This window comes from Pleurodeles waltl, chromosome 4_1 (assembly GCF_031143425.1).
Source record: "Pleurodeles waltl isolate 20211129_DDA chromosome 4_1, aPleWal1.hap1.20221129, whole genome shotgun sequence".
In the NCBI taxonomy this organism is placed as follows: domain Eukaryota; kingdom Metazoa; phylum Chordata; class Amphibia; order Caudata; family Salamandridae; genus Pleurodeles; species Pleurodeles waltl.
Genome location: NC_090442.1, coordinates 469,817,004 through 469,839,809, shown reverse-complemented (window position 1 = coordinate 469,839,809; position 22,806 = coordinate 469,817,004). Strand labels below are relative to the sequence as shown.

At 47.4% G+C, this 22,806-nt stretch overlaps 1 pseudogene; it reads right to left on the bottom strand.

Moving 5' to 3' along the window:
* Window positions 1-19,073: 19,073 nt before the first annotated feature.
* LOC138287165 (replication factor C subunit 2 pseudogene) lies at window positions 19,074-20,079 on the bottom strand (annotated as a pseudogene).
* Window positions 20,080-22,806: the final 2,727 nt, after the last annotated feature.

The window sequence follows — 22,806 nt, the reverse complement described above, 5'->3', positions numbered from 1 at the left end:
TTGTATTTATTAAACCACGCAAAGCCACCCAAAGTGGCTTGGCTTTGCTTAGTAAATACCAAAAATTATTTTGCATTGGGGCTGCAGCCAAAAGTGACACAGCATCGATCTTAGTACATCTGTCCCCTTGTTTATAGTTCTGGGCAAGAGCTGGCTTTGTTGGATGGAAAAAGAAGTGGAGATATCTGACAGGATGTGCATTGTTACTATCATCTCATGCCTCAAAGCCATTGTGAGAAGTAAAGAAGCCCCATAGTGTATAGATATTTGAGACGTTCAGTCATGAACTAGATTAAAGTCCTCCAATTGATCTGTAGTGTACGAAAGATGTCTTCAATTATTCAGTTATTCCATTCAGTTTCATGATTGAAAGGGTCTAAAGTTGGATTGGGAGCCTTTGATTGACTGTGCTTTAATATGTACCTCTTCCTTCACATAGAATCACACGGGGACTAGGTGGTGGCAGGATGGGCCAGCCTGCCAGGATGGTGGGGGTGGAGCTGTTCACTGCCCCAATTACATTTCAAATGGGCTCCCTCCACACACACACAAACTAACTTGACACCAGCAAATTGTCACCCAGAGCTCCCAAAAGTACTGGGGAACAGCCTGCCCTCCCCATCAAGCAATCAATCAAACATTTATATAGCATGGCAAATCACTCATGAGGGTCTTGAGGCACTGGATAAGTTGGTTGTTGTCCAGTGCTTTGCTTTTTCTAGCATTCAGGTCTTGAGTTCTCTCCTGAACCGATGGTGCAACAGTGCAGTCCTGATGTGCAGGGGAAGGCTGTTCCATGCCTTGGCCACCAGGTGCGGGAAGGAGCATCTTTTTCTGTTGGTTCAGCGGATTTGTGGGGTGTCGGTGAGGGAAAGTGAAGCAAATTGAAGGTTTCTGGTTGTTTGGTGGAAGGTCAGGCATCTGTTGATATATGCTGGTCCTTCTTTGTCCAGGGATTGCATCTCTTCTGGATCCGGACCCAGTGAAGGTTTTTGAGGTGGGATATGATGTGGGTCCTTCTGGGGAAGTAGAGGATGAGTCTAGCTGTTGAGGTTTGTATCATCTGTAGTCTTTTTAGGAGGCGTGCAGAGATTCTAAAATAGAGTGTGTTTCCATAATCCAGTCTGCAGGTGATGACGGCCCACGTGATGGCCCTTCTGGTGTTTACTGGGAGCCACCTAAAGGTCTTGGGGAGCATGCACAGGGTGTGGAAGCAGGTGGATTAGATCGCTCTGACTTGTTTATTCATTGATAACTTGCTGTCCAGGATGATGCAGAGGTTACAGGTGTGGTCCACCGGGGTCGGGGTTGGGCAGAGTTTCGTGGGCGACCAGTCATCTTTCCATGTTGAGGTGTTGTTACCAAAGATAAAGACTTATGTTTTGTCCACGTTGAGTTTGAGACAGTTGCCCTTTGTTAGAAATGGGGTTTTTGGTTGGCAGTCAGGTTACCCTCTGTCCAAGGAAGAACCCTCACTCTAGTCAGGGTAAGTCACACACAATCCAAATTATACTGTGCCCACCCTCTGGTAGCTTGGCACGAGCAGTCAGGCTTAACTTAGAAGGCAATGTGTAAAGCATTTGTGCAATAAATCATACAATAACACAATATAGCACCACAAAAATACACCACACAGTGTTTAGAAAAATATACAATATTTATTTGGGTATTTGCAGGTCAAAACGATCAAAGATGCAATATGAATTTGTAAAGATATCACTGAGAAGTGATATGAAGTGTCTTAAGTCTTTAAAAAGTAAACAAAGTCTCTTTCAAGCACAAAGTACCTGGTTTGTAGTGGAAAATCTCTGCAGAGGGCCGCAGAAGAGGAGATGCGTGGAAAAATGGTGTGTGCGTCGGTTACGCCCCTTCACACACGGACTTGCGTCGTTATTTTTCACGCGGGAAGACGTGCATCGTTCTACGGGAAGAAAAATGGGGTGTGCGTCGGTTTCGCCCCTTCACACATGGAATTGCGTCGTTATTTTTCACTCTGGGAAGACGTGCGTCGTTTTCCGGCACGCGGACCGTCTGCTTCTATGGATGTCCCAGGGCCTGTGCGTTGATTCCTCGGCTTGTTATCCGGCTGCGCGTCATTCTGGGGGGCTGTGCGTGGAATTTTCTTTCTCACGGCAGACGTCGCATCGATTTCCTCTCTGGAAGTCGGGCGGCGTTGTCCATGCGAGGCCGTGCGTTGAAGTTCCGGTCGCACCGCAGGCGTCGCGTTGAGTGGCGTCTTTCCGGATCAGCGTGCAGTGAATTCTTCACTGCGGAGCGAGCTGTGCATCAAATTTTTCGTGCACACGGCGTCCAGTTGAAAAAGAGAAGTCTTTTTTCATCCTGAGACTTCTGGGAACAGGAGGCAAGCTCTATCTAAGCCCTTGGAGAGCACTTTTGCAGCCAGACAAGAGTTCAGCAAGGCAGCAGGCCAACATCAAGGCAGCAGTCCTTTGTAGAAAGCAGTCAGGTGAGTCCTTTAGGCAGCCAGGCAGTTCTTCTTGGCAGGATGCAGGTTCTGGTTCAGGTTTCCTCTCCAGCAAGTGTCTGAGGTGGTAGGGCAGAGGCCCTGTTTTACACCCAAATGTGCCTTTGAAGTGGGGGAGACTTCACAGAGTGGCTAAGAAGTGCACCAGGTCCCCTTTCAGTTCAATCCTGTCTGCCAGGGTCCCAGTAGGGGGTGTGGCAGTCCTTTGTGTGAGAGCAGGCCCTCCACCCTCCCAGCCCAGGAAGACCCATTCAAAATGCAGATATATGCAAGTGAGGCTGAGTACCCTGTGTTTGGGGTGTGTCTGAGTGAATGCACAAGGAGCTGTCAACTAAACCCAGCCAGACGTGGATTGTAAGGCACAGAAACATTTAAGTGCAAAGAAATGCTCACTTTCTAAAAGTGCCATTTCTAGAATAGTAATATTAAATCCAACTTCACCAGTCAGAAGGATTTTGTATTACCATTCGGGCCATACTAAATATGACCTTCCTACTCCTTTCAGATCAGCAGCTACCACTTCAATAATGTATGAGGGCAGCCCCAATGTTAGCCTATGAAGGGAGCAGGCCTCACAGTAGTGTAAAAACGAATTTAGGAGTTTTACACTACCAGGACATGTAAACTACACAGGTACATGTCCTGCCTTTCACCCACACAGCACCCTGCTCTAGGGGTTACCTAGGGCACACATTAGAGGTGACTTATATGTAGAAAAAGGGGAGGTTTAGACTTGGCAAGTACTTTTAAATGCCAAGTCGATGTGACAGTGAAGCTGCACACACAGGCCTTGCAATGGCAGGCCTGAGACAAGGTAAAGGGGCTACTTAAGTGGGTGGCACAACCAGTGCTGCAGGCCCACTAGTAGCATTTAATCTACATGCCCTAGGCACATATAGTGCACATTACTAGGGATTTATAGGTAAATTAAATAGTCCAATCAGGTATGATCCAAGGTTAAAAGTGGAGGGAGGCAGGCAAAAAGTTAGGGATGACCACACTAAGGCTGTCAGGTCTAACATCCTTCATCCAATCAGCGATGTTCATCATGCATCTATTGAAGTTGGCTCTGGTGGTGGAGAGATCTTCAGACAGTCAGAGGATGAGCTGTGTGTCATCAGCATAGGATATGATGTTGAGTCCATGTGATCTGTTGTGTAGGCCAGGGGGGTCATATAGGTGTTGAAGTGGATGGGGCTGATAGACGATCCTTGGGGGACTCCACAGATTATCTTCTTGGGCTCCGAGGTGAACAGTGGGAGGGGTATGAAGCGATCCATATGAGGGCCTCTCCCTGGATCCCAATGTGGTGGAGTATGTTGATCAGGATGTAATGGGACATAGGCCCTCATTACAACCCTGGCGGTCAGTTTTAAAGCGGCAGTAATACCGCCAACAGGCTGGCGAAAAAAAAAATGGAATCACGACCACGGCGGAAACCGCCCACACAGACAGCCACTTTAACACTCTGACTGCCACGGAGGTAGAAAGAAACACTGCAGCGGTAACCGGCAACAGACAGGCGGAGGACAAAGTACCGCCCACACTATTACAAGAGGCCTATCCGCCACCTTTTCCGGGGCGGAACCAACGCTATCAAAAGCACGGCAGAAACAGTACACAGAAGGGAAAACACTCACCTCTTGACACCCAACGAGGAACCATGATGCCATGGAGCCCGAACTACAGGTGTTACCAATGCTGCTCTTCCTCCTACTCTATCAGGAGCAGGACAGACGCCGTCGATGACCACGTGAGTACTGCACCTACAACACAGGGGAGGGGGGAGAGAAAAGAGAGTGACACGCACACGCAACACGCAATACCCACACCCTCACCCACAACAAAATACACACAAATACATGCAGCAACATTACATATACACCCCACCACCCCCTGGAAGAAGGCAAGGACAAAAGGAAATGATTGTAACCAGTGTATTCATGAAAAATCTGCTAGTCAAAAATCAAAATTCAGTATATACAAATATGTACACCAACTACACAAGTCCGGATAGTGTACAAATCATTGTCCGTGGACCACTGGTCCCAAAATGCATGAGCGAAGCCCACACAAGATAACTGACTGGAAATGGAGAGAACACTGCTGGGGCATCAGATCGAAAATATACAGGCACCTCAGGGGGAGGGGGAGGGGGGCACCTCAGCCAGATGAACGCACAATGCCACTGCTGCACGAAGGGGCTCCATGCCCATTGCTGTATCCTGGGGAGTGCAAAGCCACAGTTTTTCAAGTCTTTCCAGGGGTTGGTCTGCCCACTGCTTTATCCTGGGGAGTGCAAAGCCACAGTCTCTCAAGTGGATGTATCTCTCCACTGGTTCTCGAGGGGGCATGGTGCCCAGAGTGCTTCATCCTGCCAAGGACCGAGGTAGTGGATGTATCTCTCCACTGGTTCTGGAGGGGGCATGGTGCCCAGAGTGCTTCATCCTACCAAGGACCGAGATAGTGGATGTATCTCTCCACTGGTTCTGGGGGGGCATGGTGCCCAAAGTGCTTCATCCTGCCAAGAAGAGAGGTAGTGAATGTATCTCTCAACTGGTTCTGGAGGGGGCCTGGTGCCCAGAGTGCTTCATCCTGCCAAGGACCGAGGTAGTGAATGTATCTCTCAACTGGTTCTGGAGGGGGCATGGTGCCCAAAGTGCATCATCCTGCCAAGGACCGAGGTAGTGGATGTATCTCTCCACTGGTTCTGGAGGGGGCCTGGTGCCCAGAGTTCTTTATCCTGCCAAGGACCGAGGTAGTGGATGTATCTCTCCACTGGTTCTGGAGGGGGCATGGTGCCCAAAGTGCTTCATCCTGCCAAGGACCGAGGTAGTGGATGTATCTCTCCACTGGTTCTGGAGGGGGCCTGGTGCCCAGAGTTCTTCATCCTGCCAAGGACCGAGGTAGTGGATGTATCTCTCCACTGGTTCTGGAGGGGGCATGGTGCCCAAAGTGCTTCATCCTGCCAAGGACCGAGGTAGTGGATGTATCTATCCACTGGTTCTGGAGGGGGCCTGGTGCCCAGAGTTCTTCATCCTGCCAAGGACCGAGGTAGTGGCTGTATCTCTCCACTGGTTGTGGAGGGGGCCTGGTGCCCAGACTGCTTCATCCTGCCAAGGACTGAGGTAGTGGATGTATCTCTCTACTGGTTCTGGAGGGGGCATGGTGCCCAGAGTGCTCCACATGCACTGTGGCAGGTACAATTCCCTCACCTGGGTGTGTGTGCCACGAGATTGCCGAGGTACAGGTAGCATGATACGCCATGGAGGCAGCAACATACCCCACACTGCTGTGGCTTCGCCTTCCAGCTGCAGGTGCAAACAGTGATGGAAGGCATGCCTCATGGAAGCTGGCCAGGGTCCAGGAAGTCTCCTCCAGCCTCGGACGACTGACCACTGGGGATGGTAGTCTTGTCAGCGGTGGTGCCACTGTCCAAGCACGTCACGGGGCTGGTGGCAGTGCTTGCAGCGGTGTCTGTGGCGACAGTGCTGGCGGTGGTGCATGGTTCAGCACCGGCTGAGAGACACAGCAGGATGTCTCCTGCAGCCTCGGACGGCTGCCCACAAGAGGCTGGGGACTGTCGTTGAGGCTGTAGAAGTGCCGGTGGCTGTGCAGGTGGCGGTGCAGGTGGCGGGCAGGTGGCGGTTGTGGTGGTTGGGCAGCTTGCGGTGTTTGCTGCCGTACAGGTTGGTGTGGTCGTAGACAGAAGGTGTGACACTGGTCCCTCAGTCGGCGCCACCGTGCCCTGTCCTGACCTGCTCTTCTGCTTTTGTCCCTTCCCCACCTTTGATGGTGCCGTAGTTGTCTTGCCACTATCCCCTTTTGTTTTTGCTAAGCCCTTGGTGGCTGATAGGTGCGGCTTCTCCCACTGGGATGTGGGCACCTTTTTCACCTTGGCAGGTGGTGGAATGTCCTTGCCCTCGCTACGTGGCACACTGGCAGCCCTGATGGGTGTGCACTCGATGACCCCGCAGTTGTTGGCACCACTGTGCCTGGGGATTTGGTGGCTGAGGTGCTGGGCTGGGACCCGGAAAGCCTGGCCCTAGAGGAAGGACAGGGGGGAGGTGAAGGGAAGAGGTCAAGGGTTACCAGGAAAAGTCTTTTAGACACACTGGCACGGTAAGATGGAGGGGGTTTGGGAGTGGAGGAAGAGGTAGTGGTTGTAGGAGGTGTACGTCTGTGGAATTTAGGTAAAGGTGCATGGGCCGGAGGCTATTGTGAGGTGGATGGCTGTTGGGTGGGTGTGTGCCTGCATTTGTGTACTTTGGGAGGAGGGCTCACAGACACACTGGGAAAGGACACAGGGGATGTGTGAATGGTAGTGGGGGTGGTGATTGCACGTGAGCGGTGTGTGATGATGGGCATGCTGGTGATGGAGGTAGTGGCTGAGGATGTAGTGCATGCAGGTGTGAGTGGAGACGAGACAGGGAGGGAGGAGGAGGACGTGGAGGAGGGGGACACAGTGGAGGCAGTAGATGTTGCTGTGTCTGTATGGTGATGGTGCTTGTGTGAGTGCCTGTGGGATGTGTGGTGCTTATGTTTTCCATAGCCACTTTTGTGTGTTGATGTGTGTGCATGCTGGTCTGATGGTGTTCTTGGGATAGGCTGAGGTACCGGATATTGGGTCTGGGTGGAGGAAGTTGGAGGGGGGAGGCTGGACACAGGGACAATGGCTGCCATCAGTGCTGAGGCCAGAGCCTGAAATGCTCTCTGTTGGGCCGTCTGCCCAGAATGAATGCCCTCCAGGTATGCATTTGTTTGTTGCAAATGCCTCTCAACACCCTGGATGACATTCAAAATAGTAGATTGCCCAACAGTGAGGGATCTCAGGAGGTCAATAGCCTCTTCACTGAGGGCAGCAGGGCTGACTGGGGCATGGCCTGAGGTGCCTGGGGTGAAGGAGATGCCCACCCTCCTGGGTGAGCGGGCACGGACACACACTGAGGGGCTGCTGGGAGGGCGATGCTAGTAGGGGGGGGTGGCAGCTGTGCCTGTTGATGCGGTGGGCACAGAGGTGCCCGCCACCACAAGGGAGCTCCCATCAGAGGAGGAGTCGCTGTCACTGGTGTTTGCTCCTGTCCCCGCCGTGGAGCTCCCCTCACCCTCCGTCCCACTGGTGGCTTCAGACTCCATTGCTACACCCTCCAAGGCCAAGTGGGTTGCAGCTCCCCCTGCTCCGGAGCCACTGCTCCTCCGCCTGATGATGCTATTGCACACAAGAACAGGGAGACCACAAAAAGAGGGCGGGAAAGACAGAAGAAAAACATGTTCAGTGCATGCAACACCACTACCGTTGGTAGACACAACACACAGGGAGGAGCCCTCAGCACTACGCCATGCACTAACAGTTCCTAGAAAATTCACCTGACCATGGGGTACAAGGCCTAAGCCCAATTGCTGCACACCTGTAAGTCACAGGAGCCTGACTAGGTGTAGATGGGTCTTACCACTAGTGGGGTTGGGGTGCCACATAGCCTGCCTCAGAAGGGACCTTGCCTACCAAGTTCGCCCTGGCCTAGGGGAACCCACTGCCCACCTCCCCCACCCAGACACCTCGTAATGCACGCAGAGTCAGCTGAATGAGAGTGTACTCACCCCCTTGTGGCTGCTGTGATGCCTTCAAGCGCCCATCCAACTCCGGATAGGCCACCGCCAGGATCCAGAACATCAGGGGGGTCATGGTGCGACGGGCACCCCTTCCACATTGGGAGGCCATCACCAGCTGGGCCTCCGCCATCTTCTTGCTCCAGCGGCGCAGGTCCTCCCATCTTTTACGGCAGTCGGTGCTCCGTCTGTGGTAGACCCCGAGTATCCAACGTCCTTGGCGATGGCACGCCAAATACCCTTCTTCTGGTGGCCGCTGACCTAGAGGAATGGTACAGGGGGAAAGGAAATTACTCACCCGTCTGGACCGTCATACTCATTGCCCACCAGTTCCCACCCATGCCCTGACGCACATACACTCACTATCCGCACATGCAGGCCTTAGCCCCCCCATGTATCTTCCATCCACACCACTCAAAGCAGGCATTGGCCATGCAGCATGCTCACAGTGCACTCACCTGTTTGTCTGGAGGACCGTACAGTTGCGTGTACTGGGGGAGGACCCCATCCACTAGTTTCTCCAACTCCTCCGAAGTGAAGGCAGGGGCCCTTTCCCCAGACACTGTAGCCATTGTCGCTTCCAGACTGAGGTCACAGCAGCACTTGCAGTGTAGGTCCTCTCCTGTTGAAGGTCAGGTATCAAGTGAGTTAACAGACAGAAAATGGTGGTCACGTCCGCGGCGGTGCGTACCATCACCGCTGGCGTACATCGTCATTGGCTCCTGGGACCCATAGGGCCCAATGTTAAACAACGCAGAATTGCGCTGTGGTCTTCAACCGGCCAGCGCGACGGTGTACAACGCCAGCGCAGTTACATCATATCCCCTTGTCCCACCTTACAGGTCAGGCAGCCGCCATTTCAGGGGGCCACATGGGATGGATGAAAACTGCGTCAAACCTATCTAGGCCGGGAATACAGACAGATACCAGGACATTTCGGATTACTAACGTTTCTGCAAATAACACATTGTGATACCTCAGTGTTGGATGACTCTCTGCTCACTGTTCTCCTCCATAGGGCACGTCTGCTGGGGCAGGTGATGATATGGTGGCATCCTCTGGTGTACAGACCCCTGGTGGACCTGTCGACAATGGAAGAGAGACACATCATAATCACATACAGACTTGATCGTGCAACAATCCTGGAACTGTGTGCCCAGTAGGAGCCAGACCTGATGTCAGCTATCCGCCATCCCACAGGGATACCCCCTCTAGTGCAGGTCCTGTCTGTACTCCATTTCCTGGCCAGTGGGTCTTTTCAAAGAACAATGGCCATGGCATCAGGGATGTCTCAGCCAATGTTCTCTAACGTGTTGTCCAGAGTGTTGTCTGCCCTGCTGAAGCACATGTGCAGCCACATCATTTTCCTTCAGGTGGAGGATTTGCCCACAGTGAAAGGTGACTTCTATGCCCTAGGACATATCCCTAACATCATTGGTGCCATTGATGGTACATATATGGCATTTGTCCCCTCCCACGCAGGAATGAACAGGTGTACAGAAACCGGAAAAGCTACCATTCGATGAATGTGCAGATGGTGTGTTTGGCAGACCAGTACATCTCCCATGTGAATGCCAAGTATCCTGGCTCTGTGCATGACGCTTACATTTTGAGAAATAGCAGCATCGCATATGTGATGGGGCAACTGTTTAGGCACCGTGTGTGGCTAATAGGTGAGGCCAAGGTCCTAATACAGTTGACATAGGTGTCTGGGTATGGGTTTGTCCCTAAGGGTTAGTGTGTGTCTAACAGTTGTCCCTCGACATTTGCAGGTGACTCTGGTTACCCCAACCTGTCATGGCTACTGACCCCAGTGAGGAATCCCAGGACAAGGGCAGAGGAACGCTACAATGAGGCACATGGGCGAATTAGGAGGATAATAGAACGCACCTTCGGCCTCCTGAAGGCCAGATTCCGGTGCCTCCACCTGACAGGTGGTTCCCTATACTACTCACCGAAAAAGGTGTGCCAGGTAATCGTGGACTGCTGTATGCTGCACAACCTGGCTTTGCGACGCCAGGTGCCTTTTCTGCAAGAGGATGGGCCTGATGATGGTCTTGTGGCAGCTGTGGAGCCTGTGGACAGTGACGAAGAGGAGGCAGGAGAAGAGGATATCAACAACCAAAACAACATCGTCATGCAATACTTCCAGTGAGACACAGGTAAGAAGATGTCACTGCTTCCCACATCTCATACTATTGTTGGAGCTAGCATAAGTCTGTCATTTTCACTCAGTGTATGGACACTGACTTGTCACTTTGACCTTCCATTTCACAGATCTGGGTCCCACTTTGTGCTCTCTGCTATGTTTACTCCTGGTCTACAGAAGTGGTACATTGGTATGTGAACAAGTAAATTGACATTGCTATATTCCATAGATATTGCAATTACACATTTGTGAAAGCACAAACTGACTCCTGATTGTTTTGTGATTGAAGTGTGTTTATTCCTGTGCAAATAAGTGGAGGGGGTTGTAAAATGGGCTGGGGTGATGGTGGAGGTATGTCCATGGCAGAGTCCTGTCTATTTGTTTCACAGGTGCATTGTCCAAAGGGGCATAGGAAGTGGAGCAATGGCAGTTTAAGGATAGACAGGGTGACATAGTGGGACAGAAAGGTGACATTCAGGGGGGTCTTATTTCCTGGTGGGGTCTTGGCAATGTTCTCTGTCTTGTTCCTGGATCTCAGGGACTGTTTGCAGGTTGGTTCGCCATCTGCAGGGGGTGGGGTGCTGGTGGCCTGTTGTTCCTGTGGCGGTGTCTCCTGTCCACTAGCGCCGGCGGAGGGGGAGGACTGTTCATCGTCCAGGCTAGTGTCAGGGGCCCCTTGGTGTGCTACTGTGTCCCTCCTGGTGTTGAGAAGGTCTCCCAGCACCCCTGCAATGGTGACCAGGGTGGTGTTGATGGACTTCAAGTCCCATGATGTTGGAGAGTGCCTCATGGAGAGTGGGTTCCCTGTGCCTGTCCTCCTCCTGTCACACAGCAGTCCTCCCAGCTTTTGTGTTATCCTGTGCCTCTGTCCCCTGAACCGTGTACCCACTGCCACTGCCCCCAGGTCCCTGATCGTCCGGTGTTAGTGGTGTTGTCTGGGTTCCCTGTGGTGATGGACACACTGCTGATTGATGTGTCCTGGGGACAGAGGGATGGGCCCGCTGGGTGGGTGCTGTGGTGGTGTTTCCTGAGGGGGGAGGTTTAGTGGTGGTTTGTGTCTGTGTCAGGGGAACAGACTGTCCCGAGGTCCCTGATGGGCCGGGCTGGTCATCTTGATCCAGGCGTGCAGAGCTGCTGTCATCACTGTGGGTCTCTTCTGTGGGGGGACTGGATATGTCTGACACCTCCTGTCCGGTGACGTTGGGTATGGGTCCTGTTGGGGTGTAAATGCATAGTTATTGTATCTGTGTGTGCCATCTTGTGCAATGAGTGAGTGACCGTCTACTCCTGTGCTTGCATTATTGCCTTGGTCTTGTGTGAGTGGGTATTTTGGGGCATGAGTGAGTCTCTGTACTGGACATGCTTTGGTGATCGGTGTCCAAGCATTGGGCTTACATGCAGGGCTTGGTTTCGGGATGTGTGGGTTGTGTTAGTGGGGTATCTGTGGGTTGTTGGGTGCAAGGGTATGAGTGGCGGTATGTGATGGCATGCAGGTAGGGTGTGGGGGATAAAGTAGTAAAGATATGTCTTACCAGAGTCCAGTCCTCCTGCTACTCCTGCGAGGCCCTCAGAATGCAGTATTGCCAAGACTTGCTCCTCCCATGTTGTTAGTTGTGGGGGAGGAGGTGTGGGTCCACCGCCAGTCCTCTGTACAGCATTCTGGATACCACGTAACGCACCTTCCCCTGTAGGTCGTTCCACCTTTTCCTGATGTCATCCCGTGTTCTTGCATGCTGTCTCACTGCGTTAACCCTGTCGACAATACTGCGCCATAGCTCCATCTTCCTTGTAATGGACATCTGCTGCCCCTGTGATCCGAATAGCTGTGGCTCTACCCGGGCGATTTCCTCCACCATGACCCTTAGCTCCTCCTCAGAGAACCTGGGGTGTCTTTGAGGTGCCATGATGTGGTGTGGGTGATGTGTGAGGTGGTGTCTGTTGTGATGTGTGAGGGGATGTGTTGGTGTGTGTTGTTTGAGGTGCGTGGATGTTGTGTAAGTGATGGTGTTGTGTGTCTGTGGATGCTGGTGTTGTTTCAAGTAGTCTCTCTCTCTGGCCTTCTTTCACATTTTTGGTTGTAAGGATTTGTGGGTGATGTGGGTGTGTGCTTTATATTGGATTGGGTGTGTGGGTGTGGTGTGTGTATGTGTATCAGGTGTGTACTTTTCGAATTGTCCAATGTGCTTGTGTTTTGTAAGTGTGTGTGTATTTTGAGGGCGGCGGTGTGTACCGCCAATGGATTTCCGCGGTTTAAAGACCGCCGCGTTGATTCGTGGGTCGTGATAGTGTGGGCATATTCCTGTTGGCGTGACGGTGTCGGTTTTGGTATCGCCAGTTTATCACTGACCTTTTGTGTGGCGAACCTGTGTGGGTGTCTGTATTGTGGCAGATTCCGAGCTGTGGGTTGTAGTACCTGTAGCGGAATTCCGCGGCCGCAGCGGTATGTTGGCAGTCTTCTGCACGGCGGAAAGCGGGATTTACCGCCAGGGTTGTAATGAGGGTCATAGTGTCAAAAGTGGCTGACAGGTCTAGGAGGATGAGAGCTGGTGTTTCTCTGCGGTCCAGGAGGGCCTTGATGTTGTCAGTGGCCCCCCATTGGCCAAGGCAACAAATTTCACTACAGGTTTTGCTTTGAAATATTTATTGTTGCTATACTGTAAATATGACTGGCTTTATTATTGAATGGTCGAAGTTTGCAGCCATAACTGCAGGCAACATACAGTGCACACGTTATCCTCATTTCTAGTTGATCCAGTAGCAATCAGCAGCTGAGTGTGTTTTCTGATTTACCAGCTAAAGTACTTTAAAATTTTATTTTATCTTTGTAAACCAGGAATGGCCCGTAAAAGACAAAATGTGATTTCTATTCCCAACAAAGATGGCCCTTGTATATGCCAGGCATAGCGACAGGGTACAAAGTGTCACCAAGATCTAAAAACTGAATATACGCATGGAATGGATTTGGTTTGACACAATTTGTTGATTATTATCAAATGAAAAATCTTGAGAGAATGTCGACTTTATGACCTGTACTTACAATTAAAAAGCAATCCCACTGATCATGAATATTTAATAAATGCATCAGTATGCAAATATGAAAAACAAAGTCAGATAAGTGCAATAGCTAACTGCAGGCAATGAAATGAGCCATTCCAGAATTTAAAATGTACTTTCATTCGCTCACTTATTAACCAACCATTTACTTAATCCGATATTTAAAGTGCATTTCTTTAGTATTTAATTTTATTGATTTGTGGGGAGAGTAATAAGAGCTACGATGATGGGAGAGAGCAGAAGATATGTTCCTAACTATTTATTAGTCAGAAGCAGGGGGTCTAGAATTTGTCATCCATTAATGTTATCATTGGTCCTGCTGAAAAAATGGCAGAGGCAACCTTAGTTAAAATAGATTCAAGCCCTCACATTGACGCCTATGTTGTACAAGAACTTCTAAAACAGGGGTTTAGCTTAGTGAGATTTGGGGAGTGTGAATCTCAAATTTCCCAACTAAAAAATGAATGGGAGTAGGATGAATGGGGGAAATGCCAAGGTTTGAGATGGACTGTTTCTATGAAGAACTAGGTCACTACTAATTATCACTAGGTGGGCCTCTGTCTAGAATGGCACAGTGATCTAATAACAATGGATTGGAATGCTACCCGAGCGACTGCCATTGGTTAGACTATTTGCAAGCCTTCACTTTTTGGCCATTTAATTGTGTTACTAGTTATCACTTGGTGGGCCTTTGTATAGAGTGGCTCAGTGAGCGAAAAACAATGGATTGTAATGCTACCCAAGCTACTGCCATTGGTTAGACTATTTGCAAGCATTCATCCCATCACTTTTCATGGGCATTTCATTGTGTTAGACCTGGCATCCTTGGCATGGTTTCCCCTGTCTTTTTGCCTCTGCTGCCTGTATTTGTGACTGTGTGCTGGATTTTGTTTTTGCTGGTGTTTGGTACTCTGGGCACTTTACCACTGATAAACAGTGCTAAAGTGCAAGTGCTCCCTGTGTAAATTGTGAATATGAATGGTTTTCCCTCACTGGCATATTTGATTTACTAGTAAGTCCCTGTAAATCAAATGCTACTAGTGGGCCTTGAGCACAGATTGTGCCACCCACATGAGTAGCCCTGTACACATATCTCGGAGCTGCCACTGCAGTGTCTCTGTGTGTAGTTCTGCACTGCTAATTCGACCTGACCATTGTACCCACTTGCCAGGCCCAAACCTTTATTTTACTACTTGTAAGTCACTCCTAAAGTAGGCCCTAGGTAGCCCCATGGGCATGGTTCAGTGTATTTAAAAGGTAGGACATGTGCTGGTGTGTTTTGCGTGGCCTGATAGTGAAATACCTCTACATTCGGTTTTCACTAGTACAAGGCCTATCTCTCCCATAGGTTAACAAGGCGATTGCCTTTAAATATCTTTTAAGTGCATTTTCCCATTGGGGCAGATAGAGGTATGGAGTCTGGGGTCTCTGAACTCACAATTTAAAAATACATCTTTTGGTAAAGTTGGTTTCGTCTGCTTGAAAATGCTATTTTAAGAAAGTGGGCATTTTCTTGCTTAACAGTTCTGTGCCTCTGCTTGGCTGCTGAATCCACGTCTGGGTCAGACTGATAGTTCAGCTGTTTGTGAATTCACTCTAGACAGTAACACAAAAGGAGCTGCAGTGTGTCCTGCATATCCTAATGAGTCTTCCTGGGCTAAAGTGGGACCTGTCGCCTGCACTTGAAAGGGCTGTGTCTGCCCCCTCACAGTACAATCTCCAACCCCATAGAGTGTGGCTGGGGCAAGGAAGAGGCAGGGTCTTGTGTACTACAAAGACTTTCCTTTAAAGTTTGTCTACTTCAAAGGCAGAAATGAGCATAAGTTCTGGGCCCAAAACTCCAGATTTGTAAAAGACTTCTAGATCAAGAGGAACCTCTGCCAAGGAGAAGAGCTGAAGAGCTGTGAGGAGAAGTACTGCCCTTTTGCTGTGTGTGCTTTGCTGTGTTGGCCTGTGTTAGCTAGTCTGACCTTATTTGGTTTCTTATCTTTAATTTATAAGGGGACGCTTTAGAGGTTCGATGGACCTTTTGACTGCACTTAGAGTAATTCCCACCATGAATTCCCAATGCAACTCAATATCAGTAATAAACAACAGTAAATACCTTTGAAGGCAGTAACTCTTCACACACCATGACCCATTTGGCCATGAATAACCACACCTATTGGTAAAAGTTAAACATTTTATTTCCCTATATTAACAATGCTAATATTACGTAAATTAGTCTCAAAACCAAGTGGCACACATACAAAAACAACACTGGTTGACCAGATCTTCTAAAGAATCTCAATTTAACTAGTGAATTGGTCACTAAACATTCTAGAATCACCATACAAATCAATAGCTAGAACAACTGTGCAATAGAAATAGCATACATTTAGGTTCAGCAAATGGGTAACATCAATTATTAGTTGATAGCAACCTGTTAACATGTTAGGGTTTCCCTTACTAATACCTTCCGGTTAGAATAGAATGCTTGGGCTTCATGCAAAACAATGTAGTCAACATAAATTTGGAAAAACATCTAACTATAGGTCAAAACAGCGGTTGATACCTAGAAACAACCTACATCAAATACAGTAGCATTTTGTTATACTTCTATTCATGTGGATCAGCAAACTACGATTACCTTTGTCAGTTCAACATCACTTCGGTCAGCTTCAGCAATGGGCTATGAAAGGGAATGGTTCAAAAATGGGGACTCTAAGCTGTCCGAATCATTATGAAAAGCAATATCTAAGGGATCAGCATTCAGTATCAGAATTTTAAGCAATGAACTTAAAGGTAGAATCCTCTCAGGAGGAATCAAAGTAGGAATGAGCACACCTCTGCAGAGATACAATAGGAATGAGCCCACTTCTCTTGGTGCAGTCAGGCTAAGTTAAAATCCATCTGAAGAACTTCCCACGTTGCCATTGATCAAAGAATCGTACTTTTACTCCTAGTCCAATAAGGATTTATTTCTAAATCTAAGATACAACTAAACTGTACTTCACATGTCGATGATTGGCTCCTCTTCTCCTGTTCCCACCGTCAAGCTCGTCAGGTAACATTTTTGTATCCATCCGTACTCCAGTCAGTGCATCCATAGCTAGTTCGTGGGAACATCGCTGTCTCACGCCTCAAACTATACATTGTAGCAATTACTAGTACAAGACTTTCTAGCAAGCAGTTCTCATGAGAACGTTAAACACATCTGCTAGTGTTTAGTCAACTCAGTAAAAAACAATCCGTGAATTAATTTCTCTAGTCATACATTCCCCATGTTTCTATTAGAACAGTGCAGCTTAACATGAGGCTGTGCAAAACTAGGCCCAAACCTTGATAACTTTAGGCCTCCAATTAGTTAAGCAAATACACAGTATAAATTCACTAATAGGTCACACTGTTACATTTTCTTAGTGTAAACACTTCAATTAATAATAATAAGCCTTTAAATAAAAGCACTTCATGATTAATGGTGGCCACTGAAGTGGGCACATTTTCCAATTTGCACATTATTTTGCATGATAATCAAATTCTATGCAAATCCATAATTCAAAGAACATGAATATTAATTAGTAAATATTCACCGTTCACACCTACAGTTGCTGCTTCTGCCTAAGAGAATAAAAAGATTGAACTTTGCTGTGTATCCTGCTGAAGTTTCTCCAGGGGCTTGGACTGAGCTTGATTCCTGTTAAGAAATCTCAGGGACATCAAAGACTTCATCTGGCAGCACCTGGGCTCCTCTACTGAGACTGTCCAAGTGGTGCCACACCCAGACCCTGGGCCCCTGGAAGGAGAAGCTGGCAGAACCTGAGTGGAAATCCCAGCACTTGAGGTGAGGGACAGAAAAATCGACACATCGCCTGCACCACGGCTGAAAAATCGACACACCATTGGTGAAATTGATGCATTGCCAGCTCAGAGTGGATTCATCACTGCCGCGCGTCTGGATTTCCCACACATCGTCCCTGGGTGTCAAAATCTTCAACATCACTGCACAGACCTGAGGTTGCTTGCCCGGAAGTCAATGCATTCCTTCCCTGTGAGGAAAGAATTGACACATCGCTAACCTGGAGGATAAAGAATCGATGCACCGGCTCACTTGTGAGTAAGAATTCAACGCATTGCTTGCGCCTGCGGATTTATTTTTGACACATACCAGGTACTTTATGCTAAAACAATGCATCCATTGTTTCTTATGGATTAAGACTTTTTAAATTTAAAGTTTGATATCTTTACTGTTTATGTTGGATATTTGTCATTTTGGTCTTGTTTGATTCAGGCAAATATTGGCTATTTTTCTAAACTGGTGTGGAGTCCTTTTGTGATGTTTTCACTGTGTTGCTGTGTGTGTTTGTACAAATACTTTACACATTGCCTTTGGGATACGCCTTACTGCTTGTGCTAAGCTAGGGGGGTGAGCAGGGGCTATCTGAGATGTATATTTTCCTTACCCTGACTAGAGTGGGGGTCCCAACTTGGACAGGTTGTAAACTGACTGCCAACTAGAGACCCCATTTCTAACAGATTGCCAGTAGCATGCTTGAGAAATTAGAAATTGGCACAGCTTCCCAAGTCTACTATTGCCAAAGCTTGTGAACTACAAAACAATAATAACTTTGCACCCACTGATACTTCTATGAGTGCAAATTGAGGGCCAGATGTACAAAGCTTTTTTCTTGTTGCACAGGGCCCGATTCATAGAATCGGGCCCCTTGCAGCAAGAAAAAAGCATTTCCCAATGTACAAATCCAACTTTGTGATTCGGTAATCTATTTACTGAATCGCAAAAAGAGTGTGCTAGTATCAATTAGGAAGGGGCGTTCCAAGGGCGTCCCCTCCTAACTGCGAGTTGCAGTGGTATATATGATTGTTTTCTGACCGTGAATGCAGTCACAGTTAATACCAATTTCAAATTTGTGTTAACCCATTCGCCAAAGGTTGTATATTCTTTCTTGCTAAACCAGCAATTTAAGTTTCTTCTCCAAAAAATTAATAAGTTAAAAGTTAAGTGAGAGTGATAAGAAAAGCTGACACAGACGTAGCAGACCCTACTCAAGGTCCCCAGACCCAGATAACCAAGTATTTGGGGTGTGTCACCTATACCTATACCCCTTGTAGTCTCACCTAGGCCTCACATGCAATGACAATGCCATTCGTGAACTAAGAGGCAAGTCAGTAGTCATGCATACCCTAAATGTCACATAGATTGTCGATGGAGCAAAATTATAGACTACTAAATCAAACATAAGAGGTGGTTGTTCCGAACACGTCCTGAACTGAAGAATTTAAAAAGTGCTCTTATATGTCATAATAAAGAGAAAGGAGGTTCTGTGAAATAAAGGAATTGGGATTTAATTGTGACTTAAAATCCAACTTTACTATTAAAGAGTATTTTAAATTGTAACTTCTTGGACACCAAACACAATGATTTGCTCTGCTCCAAAAACAAACGTTATCACTAATTAAACGTAATAAGGTTACCAAATGTAATCCAATGGGAAAGGTAAGCCTCACAGTGGTGAAAAACAGATTTGTGAGGTTTTTTAAAGCAAACAAAAGGTTCATATTTTACTACATATTCATCATCCAAGTCATATCACCAACAATAAAAGCTTTAAACAGTTTATTTTTAGCAGCACTGTACATTGTGAAACATACATAGTTTTTCTTTTTAGTGAACAGCATATTAAGTGCCACAAATTACTGGACATCCATATACATTCACCTGACTTAACAAGGGAATTTGAGATCCACGCATTAGAAAAAGATGATTAACTTGCTGTTGGATCAGTTTTTTTGGCAAAGCTTGGCAAGAAGTCCAGCCATTTGCAAAAGTGAGTTCACACCTTCTGCTATTTTCATGTGAGTGTTACCAATTTCCTTGATGAACTCCAGTTTGAGAAACTCTGGACATTTGAAATGTTTTGCAGACTCTGAAGATGTTGCCAAAAATATCCTCAGGATAGTAGCTGAGCTTCCAGAGATGGGCAACAAACTTGTAATATTCATCAATGTTGCCCTCCACACAGTGCTGTATCATCTCTTTCACCAGAAGGAGCTGAGGCTTATCACAAACCTTAAAGACATCTGTACTGTTGACAAAACCAAATCTAGTTGGGGTGGACTGTAAATTGTTCAATGCCTGCCTCATATCTCCCAGTGCTGTAAAGAAAATGGCTTCAAGGCCATCATCTGTAAACTAAACTTTCTCTGCCTTAACCACCTTCATTAGCCTTGCAAGAACTTGAGCATCTGTCAGCTTTGTGTAGCCCATAAGTGCGCAGCAAGACTGAATGGACTGTGTAATTTTATCAGAGGCATTGCAAGCAAGAGCAAAACAGGTTGTTTTTTAATAAATTTCCATTGTTCTTCTTAACGCCTATTGGGCTCCGTCAGTCATGCTGTCTGCTTCATCCAAGATGATGATATTATGCCAGCCCTTTGGAAGAGTGACTTTCTGTTGAGCAAACATTTTAATTGTGTTCCTCACCATATTGATCCCTCTATCACTGGATGCATTAAGCTACAGAAAAGCATCTTTTAGTGCAGGCCCCAAAGGAGCACGAGCCAAACACAGGATACTTGTTGTTTTCCCAGCTCTTGGTGGCCCAGCAATGATGATATTTGGTATATTTCCCTCTCTTGCATACACCTCTAACCTGTTGACAGTCTCTTCATTTCCAACTATTTTGTGCAGCTTTATTGGTCTGTATTTTTCAACCCAGGGTAAATTGTATGAACTAGAAGTGCCCTTGCTCCCAGAGGAGGCAGGAGGTGCTGTGGCTGGTCTCATCTTACTCTGCTGGGCCACTGGTGCCCCCTACAGTACAGTGCTTAGACCCGTCTCCATCTGTTCAGCATCCATCCCTGCTGCCTGTCTTTCCGGCAGCGCATTTAATGCAGTGTACACATGTCATCCTATCACCACCACTCAGCCTCATGGGGACAGGCTGAGAACATAAGGGTGGCGGCATTTGTGAGTTTTTTACTACCAGGACATGTAAATCTTAAAAGTACTTGTCCAACATTTTAATTACAATGCACTCTGCCCAATGGGCTGTCTAGGGCCTTCATTAGGGTTGGCTTATATGTAAGAATATGGAGTTTTAGGCATGGCAAGAGGATTATTTGCCAAGTTCAGCTGTCAGTTTAAAACTGCATACAAGCTGCAAAAGCAGGCTTGAGACAGGTTTAAGAAGGGTACTTAAGTGTATGGTATAATAAGTGTTGAAAGACCACTGATAGCATTTAATTTACCAACCATGGTTACATGCAATTCCTCCTTACAAGGAATAACATTTACCAATTGTGTGCAAGCCAATTTTGCCATGTTTAAAGGAGAGAGCACGAGCACTTTAGCACAGGTTCATGGTGGTAAAGTGCACAGAGTCCTAAGGCCAATAAAAATGAATTCAGAAAAACAAGAGAAATTAAGGCAAACAGTTTGGGGTGACCCCTCAGAGAGGGACAAGTCCACCAATCACATTTTTTAACTGACTAGACACCTTTAGTATTTCATGAACAGCCATGTCTTGAACATTTTACATTCAAGGCCACAATGGCTACATATGATGTGAAGGTATTGTGCAATTATGCACAGAAGGGCATTGTCATTTGAGCCACTTTGAACACTCCAATTCATTCCAATACTCCATACTCTTATTTTAAAGACAATGGCCCTGATAATGAGAGTATTTTTATCGCCCATTTGATAAATACATATTCCACGAAGTTCGGTAAATGACATGTGCACTTAGTAACACAGGCTATGAGTTTTTTCAGCGCCTCTAGGAATTGGTATTCACCATGTGCAATAAAAATTGACTATCCAAAATTGCATCTGTTAAATATAAAAAAATTGCTATATGCCAGAAGCAGTAAATACTGCACTCTACAATTAGTGCATGTGCAAAACACTGGTAAATATCATTTTTTAGGTATTAACAGTCCATGGAGAGAGAACAATAACCCATACAACTCAGACACAACAAGAGCAGTTCAGAGAAAGACCTCAGGATACCCCAAAGCACACCAACACCTCCCTCCTGTGTGGGAGTGTGCCATCAGTCATTTTGTGTGGCCAAAATATCTCAAAACATGACAAACAGGATCCATTGCCATTCTAAGGGATCCCTTGGTCATCAAAAGCAGAAGGTGGCTAAATCTTCCATCATGGATTCCAACAGAGTAAAAACGGGCAGGGTGAAAGACTCAGGGCAGCAGCTCCTGGAGAAGGAAATGGGAACATCCCACCAAAACAATAACACAGCTATTGAAGCAAATGAGGGACAACATGAGGGTTGTATCAACATAGCCATGTGGCCTTGAGGACGCCATAAACAGATTCAAAATCTTTATACAGCAGGTACATAAGATAGCTGCAAAGTACAAAGGTTTAGCATCTGCTGCAGTTCTCCAACCCAGCTCTACCTCAGGTTGTGTGAAAAAAGGGATGATTATCCCTAACATACATGGATGGGAAGGCATGAGTGGATGTCAAGATGTTGGAGGAACCCAGCATAAGAGTCATGGGAGGATCAATGTTAGTGTGGCCAGCATGCTACTAGCGGGTCTGCAGTACTTTTTGGCCCACCCATAGTCCCTTAAAACATGCCCCAGACCTGCCATTGTTGCCTGAATGCAACTTTAAACTGTCAATTTGACTTGGCAATTCAACCACCGTGCCAAGCCTTAAAATCCCATTTTATTGTATAATAGTCTCCCTTAATGTAGGCCCTAGGTAGCCCAAAGGGCAGGATGTATTGTAGTTAAAAGGTTGGACATTCACTTTTAAGTTTTATATAACCTGGTAGTGAAAAACTCCTACATCTGTTTTTCATTACTGTGAGGCCTACCTCTTCCATTAGGTAACATTGAGTTGCCTTATTACATTTAATACATGCTAAGGTTTGATTGGGAACATGTAAACATTTTGTGTTTATGTCTGATAAATTGTACTTTAGAACCCTCTACAATGGTGAATTCAGATTTTATGTTACAATTTTTAAAATTAGACTTTTAGAAAGCTGGTGTTTTTGTGTCCTAGCTATTTAGGGGCTCATTTTGAACATGGCAGGGAACCCCGCCGTGTTCATGCTGGCAGTCTTTCCATAGACCGCCAACCCCCTTGACACCCTGCCGGCTGCATTACGAACATTCTGCTGGACCGGCGAGCAGAAACTGTGTTTCTGCCTGCCGGCCCAGTAGAATGCATGGCCGGGACATTGCTGATGGCTCCACATGGAGCTGTCATCAATGCCTCAGTGCAGCGGGTGCAGCAGCACCCGTCGCACAGATCTCTGTGACATGTGCGACTGGGCACTGCACGGTGGCCCCGGAGCACCCCTTCGGCCAGCCTTTCCCTGGCGGGGAAGCCCGCCAGGGAAAGGCTGGGGGAAACAGGGTTCATTATCCCGAGGGTGGCGATGCTTGCAGAGCTGCCCTGTCGGATAATGATATCCGCCATCATCAGGCTGTCTGTCGCTTCCCTGTGTTTAAAATATGGCGGTTAAGAAACCGT